The sequence below is a fragment of the Scleropages formosus genome, chromosome 14 (assembly GCF_900964775.1).
Source record: "Scleropages formosus chromosome 14, fSclFor1.1, whole genome shotgun sequence".
NCBI classification, from domain to species: Eukaryota; Metazoa; Chordata; class Actinopteri; order Osteoglossiformes; family Osteoglossidae; genus Scleropages; species Scleropages formosus.
In genome coordinates this window covers 10915206-10940307 of record NC_041819.1, presented here as the reverse complement: position 1 = coordinate 10940307, position 25102 = coordinate 10915206, and the positions used below count along the sequence as shown (strand labels likewise).

Sequence of the window (25102 nt, the reverse complement as noted above, 5' to 3'; positions counted from 1 at the left end):
CTATTTGTATTACAAAATGTATCCAATATTAAACGGGCATATTTAGTGCTTCAACAGAATATTTTATCACAATTTACTTAGATGCTGTAAGAAATTCAAAGTTTGGTTTGTTTAGAACACTCAAGATAGCAGCACTAGTTCCTAAAATTCATTTCACTTCAGTTGGCACAAACAGGCAAATAAACTTTGATAATCTCATCTCACCATATCCAAAGCAGGAATATGGAGTAGGTTTTGATAGTAAATTGTTAAATTGAACTGAAACCAAAGCGGTAAAGGCATTTAGAAAGAATGTTTTGGATAAATTACAGCTTGTAATTTAAGTCTTTATAAGAAAAACATACAAGCAGTTTAGCAGAAAATTCTCGCTTGAAGGGGGGGGGGGGGGGGGAGAGAGGAATTGGATGGATTGTCATTTTTTCAGAATGATGATTCCATATTGTGAAAATCAGTTTTTCCAGCTTTAAAAAATGGATTTGCTTGTGTAGACTGAACATTGCACTTTTCAGGGCTTTCTATGCAAGCAAAGCATGATTGTCACTAATGAGATTTATAGTTGATACTTTTGCATTAAAAAAAGTTTTAGTCCATATTATAGTCAAACTTTGAAAAGTTCAAGATCAATTTTAATATTCAAAGTCACTAGGTGTACATCTCACATTCCTTGTATACTGGACATTTCCTTTAAACACATCAACTGTTTGAATTTCGATAAATGAAGAGTACTTTGTTGGAGAAAAATAATGAATATTATGTATACAAAATGTCAGTATATGTTAGTAACAGAAAACCAAAAATCTTTGTTCAGCTCTGCACATTCAGCATAATAGTATTTTCTGCCTTAAATATTTTGACACAACAAATAGAACAGTAACTATTCAGCAGCAAGTTAAAACTTTACAGCTGTAAAGAGATTAATGCCATAAGCCAGTTTAAGTGGATGGAAAAACAAAATACAGCCAAAAACATTACATTGCTACACTATCAAAATAACTGTTTATAATGCAAAAAAATCATTAAACATGAGAATATTCAATTTGATATGTACATGAAATATAATTAATCTGTGATTGTTATATTTCTTACACATTGGTTAAATATCACAATATAATTGAGAAACAAAGCTTTTAAATGCCACTGATAAACAAGAAAAGCTGAATTCCTGTGTCGATAATGCATTTCAGGAAGGGTTCTGGTTTCCGCATCTGCCTTTTGAGCACCCACTGAGGTCTGATGACCTGTATATCCACAACAGGACAGACTGACAACCAATGACAACCAGCAACAACGGCCAGCTTTACTCCAGCAGCACGATCAATACTGGAGGCATCCAGCAGTGTTTTAACTCCAATATTTACGTGCTGCTACAGCATGGCAGCCAATGGGGGTTGGGGGGGTGTGGCACTGAGCATCTGTGCTTAGCCTCTCCACTCAACCTTACATACCTTTCTCCCTGCTGCTAGTGGAGTCACTGTCCAGACGTTACTGCGGCAGCACAGCATGGTCTGCACCCCTGTGTAACCCACAAACCATTCTGTGCTGCTACAGCACCGCAGGACTGCAAATAACCACACCATCCCCTGGACTTCATGCCATCTGGGGGGGTGAGGAAAAAAAAAAGAGACAAGCATGAAAATTTCCCATACATGCAGGAAATTTACAAACAAAATAATTTAACACTCAGATCATTTATATTCTAAGTTAATGAAGTCTGCTTTCATACAATAAAACCAATGTGAGTACGATGGCAACTTAACTCAGTGTTAACCTTTAATTATACATTTTATATATAAACCTTTGAAAATAATCAAAAACTCAGAACAAATCTGTATATAAAATGATATTTTTTCCATTAAGTGATGCAAAGTTGTTCCATTGGCAGTTCTTAACATTTTAGCACAGAGAAAATGCACCAAATTTAATCACAATCACATGTGGTAACAGATCATTACATTTCTCAAATCACATAATAGCAAAAAGGTGTACCAAGAATTATTTAAATATATGCATTAAAAAATTTGTCACCTCATTTTGAGTTTGATACATTTTAATAAACTATATTTTGACTAGCGGTTCAGAAAGTGTGTGTGTGTGTGTGTGTGTGTATTTTGACTACATTTTACTCCAACCAGTAGGGGGCATATCTACTCAAATGTTGACCAGATTAATTCTGACCAGCTACTGACTAGTAGATTTAAGGAAACCTTTCTTGAAAATCAAGTTACATTAGATACAGGGTTGAAATGACTTGCAATTAGGCAAAGGTTAGCAAAGCACACCAATCCTGCCAACAGAACTGAAGATATGTGAAGAAATAAATACTCATGTCCACAATGAGTAATCATAATGCACATAATACAGTCATCACGTTTCTCCTCCAATGAACAATTAACTTTAGCTGACAGCAGTGCTAACTCACAAATTTTCTTGAGCTGATGTGAACTGCTGGAATAGACCAACTCCAACTGTTATACTTTCTTAGATGTACTATTACATTAAAATAGGTGCAGCACACCAAGCTAAATATTACATAAACCCTACTACTTAGAATGAATCTGTCATTAATTATAAAGAAAAGCAATTTCCACAACTGTCAATAAGTAAATAGACAAAATGAAGACACTGAAATATCACTTACACACCAAAATATTAAAGTGTACTTTTAATCAATAATTTATATTCTTTAGCTCATTTGAGATAAACACTGAAGGTATAAACGTCACCCTAATGTCATATTTTCTTTAATTACACACTATTATACATTTCACTCATGTCAAAATCATTATTGAAAAGTTATAAATCATTTGTATTTTCTTAGGGTAAGACGATGTGTTACATTTAACTGTTACTATACATGCTATACATCAGAAATTCCTCATTTCCAGAAATTAAATCAGTTTAGGTTGTCCCTACTACAGCAAATATTTTCACAGTTTACATTGGGGATTTAATACATTTTTACTGCTGAAAGTACTCAAACCTAGTCAGTCTACCACATAGTTGACAACACTGACAAAATGCTTTTATTGCAAGCTGAAACTTATACAATTAGCAAGCAGGAAAAGTTTTGGGGCATTCTGGATGCAACAAGTTTCAATGCAAAAAAGTAATTTAAGTCTGTTTAAAATAGTAACAGATGACTTTGGCCAAATCTACACCAGAACCCTTGTTGATCGCTGGTTTTATACAGAATGGAATATGACAAGTTCAGGAAAGAGACAAACTAGCATTTCAAAGTTTGATGATTTTTGAGTATATGCATAGGGTAAATTTAAGCTGAAGGAAAACACACTGGCTTGTGTTTCACAGAAACACCAGCCTCATAATAAAATTGGTAGGATATCTTCTCATGCGTAGCAGCATGAAAACAATACTTGGTCATTTGAAGTAACAAGGCCCTTGTTTCCAATTCACAACTGGTAGAAAAAGTAGAAACAAAATAAATGCTCATTTCTGTAACACTGAAAAAATGATCACAATTTTATTAATTTGAAGAGTCTAAGCTGCTTTACCCCAAAATACATCAAGTTTAGTCTGCAAATCCACACACCTGCCTTTACCATATAGACAATTTTCACAGTATTCCAACATTAACACTGAAATGAACAAAAAAATAATCCCATACATATTGCTCTAGAAGATTTAACAATTACCAAGGAAACCCACATCTCATATACATCTGAACCCACATACCTGATATGAAAGGTATCTGGTGCACATGTGAATTATCAGCCTCCACTTCATTGCTAGGTTGAAGGATATGCAGTCTCAAATTAACATTTGCATAAAGCAAGCAGCTGCCAGTAGTGTATGCTGAATTTATTTTATTCTTTTTATGCAAAGATTTTCATCCTGAGGCAGAGGAGCAAAAATCATTCATTAGTTGTTTTCCACCTTTGCTGATTAAATGCACTTGTACTTCTCCAGCTACCTCTCCCCTCTTTTCCACAAGTGCACTGTCTGTGAACCCGTCAGACATCACCGAATATAACTTTGAAGCTGCAGCCTTCCCCTTCTCCCAGCCTTACCACTGTAGTTCATGAACAGCTCGTGCATTCTTCAACTCTACCAAACACTAACTTTTCCTGTTCATCAGCTCAACAGAACACTCAAAATGACAAATTAGCAGTTTTACAGGAATCAAAATTTGTCTTCTTAAATGTGCATAAATGTAACATTCCATATATATTAAGCTTCTTTTTCAGCACAGCAATGTCAAGATCATGTTAATTACAAAGTTGATATTTTGTAAAAGCTAACCTACTTCACATGTTGACAGCAAATGTAGATGTGTGCAGGTTTCCCTCCGAGATGAAGATTTCTATGTAAGCTCCTTCCACTGATGAGACCTCACAACACAGCACTCTAGACATAAAAGGTTTCTCACATTGCGACCAAGTTATGTACTTTCTTTCTCAATATGTCAAGCTACTCAAGATTTGTGCAAATTTACATGTAAACTCAAAAGTCAAAAAAATTTAATTCACAAAATAAGAAAATATTTTAGCTAAGACATTATGTTTTTGGGTGATTTGTTCAGTAGAAGACAGTTGGGTAGAACGCAAAAATTAAAAAAAAAAAAAAAAAAAGCCAAAAGACAGGAAAATGTCAGCACTGGTACCAAACTGTGTAACATGCAGAGAACATGCAATCAGAATGCTCTATGACATAACACCATCTCATTTTTTGGAATGGAGCTCAGTGACAATCCTGTACAACTGCCCACATAAAGCACCTGAAAATTAAATGTGGTCATCTGAAACTCCTTTGTTCTCACTGCCCTCTGAAGGCAGAGCAGAAAACATTTACACTAATAACAAAAAGCACTCCTGTCAAGAACTTCATGCTCAAGGCTAGACAGGTCTAAATCCCTCCAAAATAACTCAGATCAACACAGGTAAATAATGGGATTATAAATTAAAATTTTCAAAAACTTTGCCAACCCCATGCAACTAGAGCAACCTTGCTGTTCCATGCAACAACTTAACATTAGTTTCCACGTAACCAAAAAAACCATAAATCCTACATCTTTTCAAAAAAATGTTCATGTAAAATTGAGCTGTATTAGTAAACACTGAAATATGCCACAGTAAAACATTGGTAGGAATTCTGAAAAATGTATAATTGCTGTCAAAAATAAATGGATGCCTATTTGTGGCACTGCATGAAATAAACCTTAATACATAACACAAGTTTAAAGTGAAACCATCAACAAATAAACCATAAACACAAGAATTAAAATATAGCGCATGTATAAGAAATTTCTAGGTATGGCATAAACTGTGACTAAACAGATTTCTAATAAAATGCTCATAGCCAATCTACAGTTTAAACAGTTTTGAAGAAATGAATGATTAAGAAACTGAAGGGCTTAAGACATGCTGTAGCCTGTAAACACCGAGTTCAGCCATTCTTTTACACAAAGCAAATTAATGAAAAATAATTTCCACCTATATAGGTAAAATGTATTTGCTTCATACAGTTGTTTCATATCTACAGTCCAATGTATTTCAGAATTACATTGAATATAGAGATAGTACAGTTTACAGGCATCATCTGATGTAGTACCATTGAGAAAGGTATTCTGCCTTCCTCCAGGGGAAAAAAAAAAATACCCAGCTGCATAAATGGGTACATAAATTTAAGAAGTTTAACAAGCAAGTCACTTTGGAGAAAACCAGCCAAATGAACAAATGTCAGTGTATATAAGACACAAAGGTGTAGGATGACACTATAATTCTACTTTAACCACGCATCCTGACAATACAAAACTTATGAGTAACACCAAGACAGCCATACATTACTTATAATTTTTGTAATGCAATTACTCCAATGCTGAGTTTAGTGAAACCAAAACCAAAAATCTTGTCTCCAGGTCATGTCAAAGAGATGTGGTTTCAGTAGACAACTGACTAACAGTATGGGTTTAGTAGTAATTAGGACAAATTAATGATGGTAAGAGATGTGAGAAACTCACTTTTACCATACTTTCTAAAATTAAAGTTTTATTTGATCACTTCCGTTTGTGGGTGTGACTTCAGGTACAACCAGTATTTAAGTAAATATGACAAATGCTCTCAAAAAACATCTCACTTTAAATCACTTCTAAACACAGATCAGCTGAAGAGCATCTACAAAGCCATTGGCTTGTTTCATAAACAGCACAAATTAGACTTGTGCACAATAAACAATTTGTATGTCATTAAATTTTAGTAATTACTACATAAACTACTTTTGAAATACTAGAAAACCTCAGGACGACGACTGCAGTGCTGTTGGTTGCCCAAGTGATTCTGAGTGCGTCGGCTTGCATTTCAACAGTTGTGACGGGATGACCATATGCCCTTGACCTGAAAAACAAGCATATTTCAGATATGCACTCTTATCCAGAATAAAGTACTATAAGAACTATCCTTTGCAGAATTTACATTTATTTATCACATTGTTTTGTTTAAACCAAAAAAAGACTAAGCAAATACAGAAACATCAAAAAAGACAAAAGGTGAGGCAACTTGAGTATAGCCTTGTTCCAATATAAGTGGACCAAGATTAGAGATTAAATATGCTAGAAGTCAGATCATTTGAGACACATTTGTCAGATAATCTTTCTCTGAATTAACTTTGCCTCCAAAAGACAAACATGAAAAGGTTATCTGAAAACAAGTCTTAACCACTGACCTATCCCATACTGTTCACCCTCATGCTGAACACTGCTAAATAACACTGCATTTCAAAAAAAAAAAAAAAAAAAAAGGTAATTTTATCAAACTTAAACTGTAGGCAGTGACATTTTAAAGGTGCCATTGCAGAAAGACCCATTTCAGATTTCTTCTTGTATAACATAAGACCTCTGGTTTTTACAGTCTGGATATTTAGTCCTGGAGCAAAGAGCAAATATAACTGTGGCATACATAAAATAAATCATTTGTTAAATGATTCACATGTTCACTTGATTCTTATGAACTGATCGATAAAATTTATTAAGGTGTCAAATTTTGTATTGATGGAGCTTATTCATGGGCATTTTGCATGAAGGACAGACAATTAATGATCACACCATTACACGTAAAAAAAATCAATTTTTACAAAGAGACAACATGATGTAGGGTGCAATACAGTAAGAAAAAGTAAAGGGACTACCTGCTTAGCTATACAGTTTGGTTATTTCACAAAAGCACTGCTTTGTAAAAGCAATTGAAAAATTAGGTAGTATCTGGAGAACAACTAAACAGAAACTAAAAAACCTGAACTGCCATTCAAGTACAGAAGCTGAACACCTGCAGCAGTAGCTGTAGAAATACACATATACCCAACCCTGAGAGCCAGGAAGTTTCTGAACTTATGTTTTTTTTTTTTTTTTAAAAAAAAAAAACAGTTCAAATAAACCTGTTAACTTCAGACAGTTATTTTAGACTTAACCTGTACTATACTGCTGTCAAGAGCAAGAATTTAGTATATTAAGTACACACAATATTACACAGCATGAAGTTGCAGAAAACTTTATAAAAATGCTAAATCTACCAGACTAGTAGAAAAATAACATTTTGACTTTTTTAAAACATATACCAAACATGTATGGTACAATCTTTACTGTATTTTTTGAAGGCAAATCTTTGCCACTTTAAACAGCTACCACATATGGTATTTACAGCAATGCATGTGAGTCTAACGCACACAATGCAACTCCAAGGCCATCAAGTCTTTCATCCTTCGTCAAGTGATAATATTTCTACTCCAGTGAAAATTATAAAAAAAAGGTTGGTCTATCAAAAGCACAAACATGGGCATGGCCAGTAAAACTGATGTTTAGTATGCAGATAAGTGTTGCCAAGAAAGAAGAAAAAAAAAAAGCACAGTGCAATTCTCTTCACAAAATCTCAGTTTACTTAATGATGTATTTGCTCAACACAAATGTCAGTGATGGAGGGTACATGCCCCCACACATTCTCAATGCAGTTGATTTAAAACAGCAAGCAGACATTTAATACTTCTCCAAAATTCTTTAAAAATCCTCTTTTCATTGCATATCTTTCAAACTGGCACAGTGCACATTTGCCATCTTCAACAATCATACTGGCACCATATTTTCTCAATCATGACAAAGTATGACACTAGTCACCCATACAGGATAAATGTCACATACCTAAAAATAATGGCTAGAAAATGACAGGTAATAGCACAAATCATATTCAAGAAAATGCTTGCCAATTTTAAAAATACTGATTCTACAAAGTCCTCAAAATACACCTTAGGCTCAAATTTCTGATGGTATCAAATTTTATACTGCAAGGTGGAAGTTACTACAAAATGGCCAAATATAAAATGTTCATTTGGACTGTACTCTTAAGATGATCAAGATGTATTATTTGCACAAACAGCATTCCTTGCACAAAACAATTTATCTGAAGATCTCTAACAGAGAAATTTTAGAATTTACATTTTGAATTATCAAAAAATCTCCAATTTAATACAGAGCTGCAAAACCTTCCTGAGAATGTCCATAATTCATCTAGTAAACTTCCTGATTTACTTTTATATAGTCAAACTTATTTTTATATATTCCATTAACTAGCCTCTAATTTAAGGTTGTTTACCTAGAAGTCAATGGCAGGTACTTCTCTCATTTACATTTATTCATTTGGTAGATGCTTTGCTCCAAAGTGACACATCTCTTCCAAAAAAAAAAAAAAAAAAAAAAAGTGCATTACATCAACAATTGGTTCCATCAACATCAACCCTGTACTTTACTTGCCTTGCGAAAGTGCTTTTAAAAATGTATCCAAAAATAGTAATTTTGTTGAATATGGGCACTACAAACCAATTAAAAAAAAAAAAAACATTTGTAGACCCAATGTTTCACTGTTATTCTTTGCAGTTATCTTTTCAAACATTAAAAAAAACATTAAAAGACTATAGATGCCTTCTTAAAGTTAGTTTTAAAAAAGTTAGGTGTGGATTCATCTTAGGGATAGCAGTAGAGAACATCAAAATATAAATTAGCATAAACTTAAAATACATGCGTATGTGAAATCTGACATCGTCTACCAATGAAATCATACAACTAAGTGTAAAGTAAAAACTGTGAAACTAAACTAATTTCACATAATCTTAGGACAAGAATGTCAGAATACAATGCTCTGTACTGTAACATCAAATACTGTACCCCTTATACAGCCCCCAGAATTGCTATTTGTAGTTATTCTAATTAACTTTAAAAACCCATTTTCTACTAAAGAAGCAGGTCACACTTTTTCGGTTATGGAATTTACATAGACTCATTGCTGTATTTAAATTTCTCATAACACATCCAGTGAATCATAAACTTTCAAAACACTGTACCCACAACTACAACTCAATGCAGTGACATACGTAGACCCACAGGTGCAAAGATACAATCATTCATCTACACAAGAGCAAACATCTTGTGGCTTATGCAATTCTGCATAGTGTCTTTTTATGTAGTGATATCAGTTTTTTTTTTTTTTTGGGATCAAGCACACCCTTACACACACACACACACACACACACACACACACACACACACACACACACACACACACACACACACACACACACACCAAACCAATATGTGCACAGGTTTTACTTTTACCTTAAAAGTAAACTTGTCATAGTCAAAAATGAATGTTGAGAAAATATCTTGCTTTATACAAAGGTTTAATGCTACTACATACTGCTTCCAACTACACAATACCAAATATACTCTGGGTTTGCAATAATAAGACTGCAAATTACAACATGCAGTTTTAAAAAGACAAACCCACTGAAGCCTTTCAAGCATGTCAGAGTTAAGACTGCAAACACACAAGTCACAAGTTAGCAGGAAACACAGGGGGCCATTTCCTGCTAAGTTCACAAAACTTAATTAAGATGAGAAAAGTTCTGCATTGTAACTTTTATATATAAGGGTTTGCTGACAGGTAAATTACATACATTCTGTGCATATTTTTCTCTTACACATCACCTGTTACATGTAATGCATGAAAAGAAACTCTTAAACCCCCAAGTGCATTTCACATTAGTCTGAACTTATTAATAAAAAGCTCATTGTATGTAACCATTAAATTTTGGTAAGAGAAAAAAGACCAAGCTGAATTCTATAGTGAAAGTAAGGGATGGCTGTTGCTGGATGGATAATGCAATGGCCTAAGTGCAGTAATGTGTTTCACATTACAATCCCTGCCCTATAAAATTACACAGTTCAAGGATAATCAAATTTCCTACCTGTACCTAATCTACTCTTTTCAGATTCCATTTGGAATAATATCATATTATTCAGATATTCATACTAATATAAGTTACATTCACAGGCATTAATCATGACTTTTTTTCTGAAAAAAATATTTCTGGTGAACCAAGGACTTCGCAATCAAAAATCTCCTAAACAAACTGAAAATCCACATGGTCTAGTAACTTGTGTACTCATTTTCTTATTCTGAACTGATCTGTATTAGCTCCACAAAAGTCACTTAAAATCAAATACTACATATTAAAACATGTTAAAATTTGTATTTTGCCAGTATACTGGAATGATACATGTTTTCATTTACAATTCATAATTTACATATGCCAATTTTCTTATCTAAATGTCTTTATGGTGTATTTTAACCACAAGAAAGGGCTAAAAAGGGGATTAAAAAATACATACCCAAATTACTTCTTAATTGCACTGACTTTGCATTTCTCTTAGAGTTGAGGACTGTTAGCCTTATACTTAAGATAAAACTGAAAAGAAAGGAAAAATTTTTCATAAATTAAGAACACAAGATCGGGTTTTCAGTGATAGACATAACACGGAGAAAGGTACAATAACTAAGAATTTACATTGTGTTTCAGCACACAATGTTAACTTAAACATGTAATTTAATTTAAAAAAGAAAAAACAAAACTTATACTAAGTCACATGTAAACTGTTTCAGTTAAAAATTACACATCTCTTAAAGAAAAAAGAAAAACCATCAAAACTGTGCAATCGTGTAAATGCCACTGCGATTCAAACACCCTTGAATGTTTGACCAAATAAGTAGCAAATTAGTGGGAAAACAAAATATTTATTTTAATATCATAACACCAGTCACAATTGTGGGGGGTCCTGAATCCTTAAATAGAGAATTTAAATAGTACAGTAACTAGAATGACTAAAGCAACTTGACAATATACTTGTGGGTCGAGGTCTCTACAACTACTGGGCATGTGCTATGTAAGTTTTAAAGTGCATACAGTATGTATACTTTAGACATGTTAGTGTGTATAACAAATACATGCAGATAAAATTCAACAGACACTTAAGGAATACTTGACATGCAAATTTAGGAAAGTTTGTACATTTCAATGAATCATACGTGTACTGTATGAATACGGTCCATGTGTCTTGCCCCTTGGAACTCAGAGCCGTTTATACCTTCAGCTTCTCTGGATTATGACTGACGCAATAGCTTTAGAAAATTAGATATTTGGTTCTCCGTCTCTAGTGTCAACCAATCTGTGTATAAATTTATTATTCTGAAAAATAGAATTACATAATCTAAACCAATAGTTTAGAATTCTTGTTTTTAAAATACTCTAAACTGGCAATGAACAAAATCTTCCACACATGAAAAATGTTACACTTTAGGATTTTGTTTTGATGACTTATGTTCAAGATGAGGAAATAATCCATAACTTTTTCCAGTGATCAGAATATCATCCTAAAATTCAAAACTACTGATAAAGGACAGGGAAATGTGTCCCTGCAGACACAGTGGGTTATCTGTTCTTCTGACACTTCCTCACCTATATAAATCTGACAGCACCAACCTGCTTTGTTTGGCAGTTTCAGGGAGTGGTTTCCCTTCTATAAGAGAAAGCAAAGGAAAAGAAAGTCATCCATGCTTTACTTCTCCTGTGATTCACAAAGTTTCATAAGTACTTTCTACTGACTAAATGCCCAGACCACACTGCAAAAACCTTAAATAGAGGTTAATCTGAAAAAACTGAGTGTGAAGCATTAGGAAAGGATAACAAGAGAGATCAGGAAATAGGCTGTGTACACTAGCTTTCAACTTCACTTACTACCTCAAATTTTATTAAAAACCTAAATGCCTTAAATTTACTCACATGTAAACATTTAGCTGGTGTGCATATTTATCAGAAAAGAACAGAAACTAATTTCCTACACAATAATTACAAAGTGTAATCACACCAACAGGAAGACAGAATGCATTCGCAATGCTATGGGCTAATTTTCATTTTTCAAAACAAACATTTAAGAGGCCTTAAATAATACTCCATCACTTGTACTCCATACAGTAATAAACTTGTAACAAATCACATTTCTATATTAAAATGATTACAAGTTCTAGCTAAAATAGAAATATGAGCAATTAGTCAATTTGTAACCTTGTGTGGTTATAGAATGAATCACTATTCTGTGTCGAAGATAAACCAGTCAGAGCTGTGTCAATTTTTAGCAAACTTTGCAAGAATTACAATGTCAAAAGTACCACACAGAAAGACAGATAATTACACCTTACTATTGTTACACTGCTAAACTAACTTGATCAAGCACTCTCAAAACATCTTTAAAAATTAAATTTCACAAAATTATATTTCAATACATTTGAGAAACATTTTACAATTAATTTGGAATTATATTTTAAGAAATTTAACCCTACACTGACTACAGTTAGGTCAATTAAATATGTATTGTAAGCAAGTGAAAGTAATGAAAACTTAGAGAGAATATACTTCATATTTTGGCCACAGTATCTCAATGTAACACCTAAGGTTTTACAAGATTTAAGCCTGTCACTGACTAAGCTAGTCAACCTTACCAAGACCCCCCCCCCCCCCCCCCATTTAACAACCATAATTATGATCCCTTTCTCTGGCATTCTGCTTACTTGTGGTATGTACATAAAAACTACAAGGCACATATGAAGTCTTCAACTACAACTACAGCAAATATAAATACTTTACAGTTAAGAGGTGGCAAACTTACAAACCACCACACATGTGAACATGAGGTTGACTGGTGCAGAAGTACTGAATCTGTGCCATTTCCACTTTCGAAGTAATTTCATTATGAAAAACCATAGTGGTGTTATTTCATAGAAAATGATATTGTAGCTGGGAAATAAGCCAATGCAATCAAACACTATTTTGACACTGGCAGTGTAAATATGTCCTAAAAAGACAATTAAAATAATTAGACCCAGTATTTGAACATGAATGCCTAGCCTTTTAGGTTTACAATATATATATAAACGTGAAAATTTTAAATCCTGTCTTGGAGCCAAAACAGCCAGTGCAAGCAATGTAATTTTACATGTAATACATTCAACCTACCTAATAGAGCTCATATTAATAAAATGCAACTGCAAAAAATGCCAAACCACAGATTAGGTTTAGCAAGAAATGGGGCTAACAGCATCACCACCCTCTTAAAAATTAGCACTCCTACAATAACCTCAACGACAGACATTTTCAAAAACTTGTTAGTCAAAATTTTAAAACAATGAATTGTATATTTAACACTTGCCAGCAACAAGTAAATCTGGAGATCACTTGAATATTAAACTAAATCTATCACTGCCACAGAAAAAGTGGAATTAACTGGCAAAAGTAAGTTCTATCAGTTACATTATGAAATAATTTGTGAGGGGACACTGTACCAGTTTGGAAAATCAATTAGACAATTACCATAAACCAGAGCGCAAGCTTTGACTCACTATCATGTCTTTCCTCTTCATTGAATGTCATAAATTATATGTACATTATAAGAGCATCATATTCCTTGCCAAGCATACACAAGCTTATCAGTGAGCAGCCCTTGAATAATCAGCTCATTCTCTAACAAGAAATAACCTAGCAACACCTTCTCAATTTTGCGGTGTCAAAGTGATCTCTTTGGTTGAATGCCTTTTTGTAGTTAGGAAAAATGAACGGCTCATATTCAAGAACAAAAATACAACATATTTTACACTATTGACAAAAATGTTACTGTTCGATAAATTCTGGCACAAGGCCATGATTTTAAATTGACAAATATGCCCATCACAATTAATTTTCTGGCTTTATCAGCTGCTTAAAAATTTAACATTACACTACAGTTATACACCACAACATTTTACAAAATTAAAATAACTAAATGCCACCTATTATCATTTCATCTTATAATGGATCAAACAGCTGGTTCCTATGAGTAAGTTTTGGAAAACAAAGTTTGAGATACTGATCTGGAGGAATATAAATTTCACTGGAAACTGAATATACTTTAAAATTTTTAATAAATTACACCTGTCTAAAACCTGAGTGAAAAGTAGAAAGTTCAGTGTGTTACAACTGATATGGTCTAGTGTTACTTAAAACTCTTCAATAATTTTCTTACACAACAGGAAGAACATTTTAAAATGTGTAATATAGGTTCACAAAGGAAAACAAATGTGAGAGTGTTGTATTGAGAATTTCATTTACATCTTATGTTCAGTGAAGGATTTTAAGCCCTATCTAAAGTATTAAAGGTGGTAACATGTTTAAAACAGTGAATCATACATATAACACTTTATGATCATTTGTATGAAATATAGTCTTTTACTTGTTAACCAAACTGCTCGTAAAAAGCGGACAGAGAGATCCACCTCTGAATCAACACTGCAAAATGTGACCAGATGGCAGGTTTCTATTTTTTTTTTTTTTTTTTTTTTAAATACTTCATATGTGTAAATGCATATTAAGAGAAACAGGTAATCTTACACTAGTTTAAACAACTAAAAATAATGGTAAAGGGCCTTTCAGATTTTTTAAATTACAATTAAAAGTTGTAATGTAAGAAGAGGCTCCTACTGGTCATGTGTTTCTCAAGCAAGAGTCTGTCTCTCAGCTTCTTCTCCCATATCTGAAACTTTTTCATCAAATTATAACTTTCTTCCCAGAAACTGGAGGCACACTTGTGCTTTGCTGAGTACGGTTAATTCGTACAGAGGTTCACAAAGGGTGTCCCAATGTGGTCACGGTGTCCTTGTGGAGACACGGAGGCGCTGGCCTTCTCCAAAGGAGAGGTCAATGAGAGAGGACCCCACAGCGCGAAAATCAGCCAGGAGGACACAGCTAACAGGGCGGCTAACAGGAGAGCCACCGACGGAGCGAACGCCACAGCACACGACACCACTGTACAGCTCCCAAACAAGTGACCTACACTCACACGCTGCTACACACTCACGCACGCAGCGCTCGGCTCTGTATCTGTCACCAGTTACAAACTGCGTCCACTCCCTCCGAGTCCAACGGGGCCACTTCCATCCAACAGAAGGAGGACACATGATGCTGGGGTTAGGACGTTACACTGTGCAAACGGACGGACCGCCGGTCAACCTGCTCCAGCGTTACGGCTGTTTCTCCCAGTACGTCTCGTCTGCCCGAGCGGCCGTGATAACTTCGACAAACGAGCACAGCAACTTCCTCACCATTTGCATTTCACCTCAGAGTCAGAGCGCATCTAAATATCATACCTACCTCAACGCCTTCAGGAAGCCCACAAACTAAGAGAGAAGCCAGCCAAGCAGACTGAGACTCACTCCGCACCCTTCGAAAGAGCTGCCCAAGTGAAAGATTAACTCAAATAAGAGACCATATACACACGATATACCGCCATCGCGGGGCTAGAAGTCCATAAGATCTATCAATCGCGATGCGAAAATACATGTCAGAGTGAGTGGTGGCCCGTCATCATGAGGGGGAAAAAAAAAAAAAAAAAACAAAAAAAAAAAGATCGCGAGTGGTATACAAAACTGGCCTCACCTCAGTGTGCACAAACAGGCAACTCTCGAGTAAGTTGGGTTATGTGACAACGCCGGTAGCGGCCCAACGGAGCACAATGATTAGCACCCAGCTAAATATACTAAATATGACTAAAAAATAGCTTACACTGTGTCGCTAAATGTGACAATGCTGCACTTGGTTACGTTGAGAAATGAGTCAGAGACCAAAAACGGTCTTATGAAATACTAGAAAATGTGGGCTGAAGTGATGAGGAACATAACCTAGATAGTGAGCTAACTAGAACACAACCTAACATTTACACCAGCATCGTGTCACACGCTGGTTAACGACACAAGCAGGCGTCAGTTTCTCAAATCGATCTGTATAATTCAAAATAGTACACAATATTGAATATAAACAAATGATGGGAAACCACTGACATATGTCTGAATCATATGCCAATACCAAGTCTACCATGGTGCCATGTGTGATATTTACCAGAATGGAAGTTCAACAACTTACCTCAGTTACAACCAACAGTCCGTATTTTTTTTCAAAACAGGATGCAAACGGTTTCAAAAAACGCTGCTACACGTTATTTCGTTTTTCTTTTTTTAAAAAAAGCAAGGGTAACGACTAATTTTAAACTAAAAACAATTTACTTGCCTATCTGAGAAAAAAAATATTAAAAAAAAAAACAGAAATCAGGGCCACACGGAGGTTTTTCTGCATCAATAAATGTTGTCTAGTAAGAGAGAGAGTGCGCTGACAGCATGTCGACCGGATCTTCTCTCTCTCAGCACAGCACCGCTGCGCTCCCGCTCAAATTTAACGTCAAAAAACACATAAATGGACGTCAGCCAACGTACAAATTCGCCAATCCGGTCAACTTATCTTTGATGCAATTTTTAAAAATTTTAAAAATATTTTAGGAGAACGTGTTTATTTTTAAAGATTTTTTTTAGACGTTGGATTCTTGTATCAACAGCCAAGTCCTGTATATCCTTTCTTCTCTTAACGTCTTGTCTGCTAAATAATCAGTTAGTCCGAGTCTTCCGCTCACACGGCCGCCAGTAAGCTTCTTCATACTGTCCATAATTTTTAAAAATTTTTTCTGAATTTTAAAAAAAATGTTTCTTTGATTTTTCTAATAAAAATAGACATGAAACACTTCGTTGTCGAGTCGCCCATCCACCGCTGCCGCTCTCTGTGCCTGTTGTTGATATAATCGCTCCCCACTCGAAAATGGCGCCGAAAGGCACTCTCTTCATTCAAATTCGTCAGAGCCGCCCGGGCCCCCGCCCTCCCCGCGCGGGCATGCCGGGAGTAGCTCCCGCACCGCCGATTGGCAGAGAATAAAAACGCTCGTTCTCGCGCGGGCTCACAGTAAAATCCGTCACGGAATCCTTTTCCGTAGGGAACAGACGGTAGCAGACGGATAGGGACGAGTCTGTACTATTGTCAGGGACAGCCGTTGAATTCGGGAGTTCTTAGATTAAACAAAGGTTCAAGACTAAAGGAACTGACATCAAGATGACATTGTAGGAGCTAGGTTTGCTCCGTGTTACTAGAGCTTCCTGAACGGTTGCTGGAAGTATAAAGCGGCAATGTGTGGGGCTGCCTTAGTTTGCGCGCGCTGGACCGGCTAGCGTCGATGCGAAGCCGAAGGCTAGAGGCCGACTCGACACCTGTCCCGTGCGGCCTGGAAGGAACGTGCTGCGTGCCCCCTGCCTCGCGCCACACCCAGCCCACTCAGGCTGATGCTGAACGTGGGAGCCTCATCACAAATGACAGCCTGAACAGGGAAAAGGCTGAGCAGTGACTGAAATACCTCTCCTGAAGAGCCGTATCTGCTCAAGAGTACTGCAGAAACATTAAACCTTCCTTTATCGAAGGCAACGTGCACTGTTAGGGATCGGCTTTACAGCGATTTATTAATTATTACAGCAGAATATTCTTCCTGGGTCATTTCATTTCAGCAAAAGTACCTCGACCTAGGGTACTGAAGGCGGGATTCAAACCAGAGGCCTTGAGATTTCAAGGCACCAGTCCTAACCAATTCACTACCTACTGCTCCTGCCACATGACGTCCACCGAAGCAACTTATTTTATTCATCACTTTCTTATTAATATTCTGTTCTTGAATATATGTCTTTGCAACACTGATGTCATTCCAGGCTCTTGATTGAGTGCAAGTGGTTTAACTGTTAGGACACCCTAGCTTTTATTTTTGGCCATATGTTTGCCTCCATGTGAACCAAGACCAGTGTAGCACACGGCAGTAATTACGCCATGTCAAAGTCTTCGACATCCTCTTTGCAGACAGGGTTTTTCTTTTCAAAAGTAACTCTGTGAAATGTACAGTATGAGATATCTAATTTGTACTCCTCCAGGACAAAATTTTTGTCAGAACGTGTAACAGTGTACCAAATAAAGTTTGATACGCTACAGTAAAAATGCTCACAGACAAGTACACACCAAATTGCTTTCCATAGTATCCTTGTTAAATGAAGGATTTTAAATATGGTCTGCAATGAAAGGCCTGTTAAACTTACAGAAGGGCTAGAAGTATTTTAAGAATAAGTATCATTCTGACAGCTGTCTCACATTACTCCAATTTAACGGTACAAATCAGCTTTGTAAAGATTTTGAGCAATTTAAAGTTAGAAAAGTACAACTGAAATCCTGAGCTGCAATCCTGGCTTGAACATTCACTGCAGTTAGCCTTTGCCAGCCCAAGCTTCTTTGGAAATATAAATTGAAGGTGCGGAATGGCAGCATCGTTGCAAATATGTACTTACAACAGCCAGTCATCTCTGTGTGCCACAGTTTTATTTAATTTACTGAAACGTTTACCTGTACTGGAGGTAGTAGCCAAAGATAACTTTTACAAATTCACATCACTAACTTCACACACACACACACAGTCTGAAACCGCTTGCCCAAGCAGGGTAGCGGCAAACCGGAGCCTAACCCGACAACACAGGGCATAAGGCTAGAGGGGGAGGGGATACACCCAGAAAAGGACACCAGTCCATCGCAAGGCACCCCAGGCAAGGCTCGAGCCCCAGACCCGCCGCACAGCGGGCACCGGCCTAACCCGCTGCACCCCCCATTACTCACTAACTTCAACCAAATTTTAACTGAAACTACAACAGGCTTTCCATTGTGACTGAAAAAACCCCTAATAAGAACAGCTGAAAGTACATCTCTTCCTCATTACACTATAAAATCACACAAAGGATGAATCCACGGATTCAGCATTGCATGGTTAGGTGGCGCACACATAGACCATACTCAGTGCTTAAAGTGGCAAATGCAGCATGAGATCCCTTCCCATCCCCAGGGGAAACACTGTAATCTGCTTGCAGACTGGGCTAGATGTCTTTTACCTCCCCAGCCAGTACAGAAGGCCTACAAGAATCAGACAAGAACAAGGTACACCTCAGGCAGGACAAATGCAGGGTGATGTTTTACAACATTGTAAATGCACTAAATGAGAGTACATTCATTGAGCACACTTACATATTTTAGGTACCATGCACATTTGTTTAAACACAAGTTGTGCTTTAAAAAATGAACATTGAACTTTCATATTTTAGGCAGTTTATTTTAGTTTTTTCCTGTGTAACTGCATGCTGTTTCTTGGATGAAATTAAGAAAAAGGAAACTTATGGTAAAGGCACCAACGTAAATAAAAAAAATACATGTATTTTGTGCTGTTATCTGCAGTGACATAAGGAAATGGTTTTTGAAAAATGGCTTGCTTCCAAGTAAACTGGTTTGGACAGGAAATTCAGCGAAAAGAAGAGTCCTGTTAAACACTTATTTAGCAAACATGGATGACGAAGCAAATGATTGTCTCTCAACCACCCTACTGGCAAGGCAAGACTGAAGTTGACTACTTAGAGAAAAATATTAGAAAGACACATTGCTCTCATCTTCACACTGAACAATCTGTAGAACATATGGACACAAAAAGAAAACCTCTGTCACAGTTCCTGTATTGGTCCTGATTTAGTCTGAAGCAATCCAATTTTATGTAGATCATTCCCAGGCCTCATATTAAATACAGCTGAAATGAGTGGGTCAGTGTGTCTCTGTTGGCAGTTTCAGTAGAATGTGTTCCTTGTGACCCTGAACTACCTTAAACTGCAGACCTTGAGGCTCTCTGCTGCGGAGACCTGTGCCCTCATAAAGTTAGGCAGTCATCGAGTATTTCTATAGATAGTACATCACTCATTATTAAAATTCCCCCAAGTCTTCAATACACAAATACATGCTATACACAACATCGCACAGTAGGCACAAACTAGTCAACCTGGGGTTTACCTTGTCAAAACAACAGAGAAGCAAAAGCAGGCTGTAGCTTTATAATACTTATCCAGTTAACCCTCCCTCAAGAGGCCTATTTTATGTAGTCCTTGTAACAGTAACATTGTGTAGAGTACAACTTCACTGCTATAATGAAGCAAAAACATAACATTGTTATACACTATGCAGTTCTCTTGAATGGCATTTTGTTTGACTAGACATGTTTTTGTCTTCTTCTTTATTCCTCTGTACATTATTATGCAGTTTGTTCTTGGGGTCACGTGTGGTATTTTTGTTTAGCAAATATTTTTACCAAAGCATATTTTACGGTCTTAAACCAAAACAAGCATTTTTACTTGCAAGTGAAGCATGTGTATGATGTCAATAAAGTACATTAAATTTAAATATGAGATTTTCCTAGGACAACCTGTGAAACCCCTGTAAAAACATTTAATACTGTTTGTAACCCAATTCCTCCACAATATGACAAAGGTTGATGTATTCAGATAATAAAGTATTTATCAATAAATTAACTCTGCAGTTAAGTGGATTTGTATAAGCAAAGTTTGAAAGGTTGCATGTTAAGGCTCACACAATAAAGGAAAGGGGAAAACCGGCTAGATTACCGAAAATGGAGAGAATCGTCTCCCCCACATCACTTTTCAAACAAAGCTATGGTTCCCTGTGATCGCAGAGCGTGAGGAGGCTGCGGGGGGGTCATGAGTCTTTTCCCCCTATTAATAGGGAGGAGACACCCTCCCCCACAGTGTTCCTCTTGCAAAAGACATCTGTGGCAGCTGCACCCTTGTGATTCTGTAAAGGGTGGGGTGGGTGGGGGAATGAAGTCCGCCTCTTATTCTACAATGGACCAAGCCAGCACACTTCAGCAACAACACATTTATCAATAACCAATAGTTAGCAACATGTCACCCTGAAAATACAACAGCGCCCTTTAACCTTCTTCAACAGACACCACTTAGCTAGTTGCATAAGTCACTCATTTATTCATTCACTGATTATTCCATGACTAATGATTTTAGTTGACCCTTCTAACATCTTCTCTCTGTCTGGGGAAAACCTTAACAGTGCTGATAATCAGAACACATATCACAAGTCAAAATTTAGTGAGAATGTTTGATGTGTTCTCAAGCATGGTAAAATTATTTAGCTTTGTAGTTTCTTTTCTAGAAAGAAATCCTTTCATTTAATATAGTGGAGTGGGTTGATAAAAAGTTGTAGTCAGAAAACAAATTCTGTTTTCCATCATAATTTAATACACACCACCCTTTTCATATTAAAAAAAAAATGAAATGCACATAAAGTGTCCTTTCTGAGCAGTCTACATCCAAATAGCTAGGCATAAATAATTTAAGATTATAATATCAAACTAAAACACCGGCTTTTCTTTATAAGACTAAAACATTCAAACTTTCACTTATCTTTCTATGCGCTCTGGAATAAATTGGTATTTGTCATTTTGTACTTAGTTGCAAATGAACTTGGCTGACTGTAAAATTAACGGGTTACATACACAAAATGTCAAATACAAATAACATACTCCCGAACATCTCTGATTGGCATCTTACCAATACAGGGGAATGGGGCAAGATCAACTCATTATTCATCAGGCAATTTACCTCAGGCACTGTGCCAACACATACAGAACCTTATCATTACACTCACTCAAAAAAGGGAGAAGTGCTTTTTACAGATAATCAAAAATATCCTAGTGTAAACTGTATGAATGTGGTTAAAGTTGCAGCCAAACAAATTAATAAGCAACATTCCTCTTTGTTTACAGGTACTTGAGGACACCTCAGCTTTGCTAAAGCAGCTCCCTCACATATCTTACAAGAACTGTTAAAACCCAGTTCAGTTTGGTCCCCTTGGTAAATCAGTTAAAAAAGTCCATGAAATGTGGAAAGAACATACTTAAAAATTAACGTTTACTCATGAAGTAAGTGATAAAGAGAAATATATAGAAATAATTATTGTGCCGCTTTGCCAACTCCTTTATCTATTTAGACCCAGATATTTTCAAAGGGGTGATTCAGACACAGCTGGGTCATCCCATTGACTTGAACTGTCAACTATCAGTAATATTACTTGCTGCAGTACTGTAATGATAAGAAAATGATCTGTTCAGAACAATGTTTCTCCAACAATTTGATGTTGATGGCTAAGTAGTCAATTTCACATTCATGCAGCCAGCCAGGTAACAACAGTTTTTGCATTATCCTTCCACAATCTTTCCCCTAGTTAATGGTTTGCGCAAGGCAGAACATTTCAATTTTAACAATATGAATACTCAACAAGAAAGGGAAATGCGGACTGCCACCATCAGACCAAAGATGTATACTGATTCATTATAATAATTAATCATCGTATCGGGTTTCCTCAGACTTACAACACTTTATTGCCTATACTACGTGAAAAATTCAAAAATTTGTAATGGTTCAGTGCCAAACATGAAAAACAGAGGACCGGCGTAACAACGAATAACACGGCACAGTGTGCGAGCAGTAAATAAGAAGACCACGAATACAGCGCAAATGCGAAAAAGCGCAAGAACAGCAATGATTCTGAATGGTTAATTAAATCAAAACCTCTGCCAAACTGCGTTACCTTCTCATGTAGCCTAACTCTTTGTTTTTTTACTCATCACTGGAGACAGTCAATGACAGCCACTGACCAGGAGAAAACTCAAACTGAAATCTAATTTACAGCTGTTATCTGTTAAAATCATCAGAAAAACGTTCAAAGGAAAACCAAAGGCATATAAATCGACAGTTACATAATTACTTTTAAATACAGCCTGAATTATCTTAATTTTCAGTGTACATATCAAACAAAAACACGTGACCGCCTATTATTTTTGGCATCGTGCCCCTCTGAGAATGAAACGTGCAATTCATCATTACAGATTACTTCCCAAAAGCTGCGTATCCTTTAAATCACACTGTCGACCATTCTTAGATAACTACAGCCCAGCTGGAAATTTAAATAAAAAACAAAACTACGGCTGTAATCATTCTAAAGGAAAACTGCAATATTAAAAAGGCAGAAAAGGCCAAACTTTGTGCCAGGTGTCGTCTATACGACTAAGCAACTGGTAAACATACATACACAGTATTTTATGTTAGGTATCAAAAGAAAATGCCCTATACTGAAAGACATGTTTGACAACAAATTAAGCGACTACAGTGTAGTAATTAAAAGTAAGCCAGTGCAAAATTTAAAGCAAGGATGACACTGTAAGACGTGTGTGCCGGTGCTTTTGTTCTGTACGTTAGCTGGGATCACCGAGCCTCCACGAGCGCCAGTCAACACTCCGGCTACTGTGGGCTTTACCTCAAGCGGAAGTCCCGCCCCTATATGAGTTCTCTCGGATGATGTAACCGCTTTCCAAATTTAGCATGTTGCTGACGCTTCAGACGTATCTCATTGGCAGAGTGCGCTGTTCGTCACATGACGTCACAACGCTCCTGTTATTATTGTAAACACGGCGCCCACTGTCTAACGCCGCTCGCACAGAACGCAAGTGGCCGCGGTCCTTTGTTCACACTGTGTGTGAACGAAATCACCGCCTCGCAGCGCAGGGTGTGTATGTGTTGTCCGAAGCAGTGGTACGACCCACACCAAAAGCATGACAAATTCTTCATATGCGGTTTAATGAATTTATTGTGTGTACATCTGGCGCGGGATGGCCAATGACACGCTTATCTCTCACAAAACCGGTACCGCGCGCGCCAGCGCTACAAACTCCCTCTGTGAGATGATAAATATAGAATCAGACTTGAGCCCGATAATAGCACTGTACACTATTGTACATTCCCCTTAAATGAACAGTCAAATCAACATGCTCCTGTATCAAAATGATAACCTTCTCCATAAGACTTAGTAAGGGTAAAGTAAACGAAAACAATTAGTTAGCACAGACATCTGCTTCTGCTAAATTCCTCTCTTACTAGTACTAATGACGCTAACTTTTAAATGAATACGTAGCCTATTTATAAACTAAGTGTGTCATTTTATCGGTTAAATTTGTCTCGGAATAAATGAACATGCAAATATCGATAGCCCAAGAGTTGGGTGTACCTAGGCTACAGGAGTTTTGACGAACTACATACAGTATTACTTACTGGTAAGCTACCCTTAGCTTTGGAACTCCCTGCAAAACAACTTTTGACATTTTAAAGCTATATTTAAAAAAATCGAAATTTACAATCGCTGCCCTTTATTTGAATACAGAGGAACTCCCACGATTGCTGCCTTAGATACAACACTGTCAGTGTGCACACGGAGACAGAAGAGCAGAAGAAAAGGACTGAAGACAGAGTGAGGAAGAATAGTTAATGACACTTACTTGAGCGCCGGTGAAGAGCCGAAAAGGGGCTTCCCTTCCACCGACCGGAACGTCACTATTCAATCCCATTTACAAACGGCCACATTATGCGCCAAACGCTCTCGGTTCACTGTAATTGTTTTTTTTATTTTTTTTGTTTTAAATGCAGTTTCGGCAAGCTTCGAGGAAGTTGTCCTTTTGTTCCAGTATTTATACATTGCGTCAATGTTGCGAAAAGAGGAGGCGGAGCGGGCAGCACTTGTGGGGGGTGGTGATGATGATGGCAGAACACGAGAGCTCAAACACAAAGTAAGCCGTGCACCCTAAAAATGCCCGGCTCGCGCTGGATCACGTGCCCGCACGATAAGCAGGGTGTCTTCACACCGCGCGGTCCCCGCGGCTCGAGGACCGGGAGTGCGCGCACCGCGGGGGGGGGGTGACGAGTGTACGGAGGCATGTGTGAGGCATGTGTAGAGCTGCAGTGAGGACTAGAGAACGAATAGAGCACCCAAGCGAAGTCCTCCAAGCAGTGCGATGAGCCGCTCAGTGTTCGGGACTAGGCCGATTGGGGAAGCCCTTTTTCACACCTAGACAAAACACGATGGTACCCTGGGCTGCGGGGGGCGGTGCTCCACTGGCCCAACATGACATGATGATGTTCCGCGGAAAAGGAATTTCCTACCGAGA

The 25102-nt window shown here is 36.9% G+C and overlaps 1 long non-coding RNA gene across 1 annotated transcript; it reads right to left on the bottom strand.

The window, feature by feature from the left end:
- Positions 1 to 609: 609 nt before the first annotated feature.
- LOC108920595 (uncharacterized) lies at positions 610 to 25102 on the bottom strand. The gene is made up of 2 exons (XR_001965002.2): positions 24437 to 25102; positions 610 to 1596 (listed from the first exon to the last, which is right to left on the bottom strand). It is a non-coding gene; the product is annotated as an uncharacterized LOC108920595 (long non-coding RNA).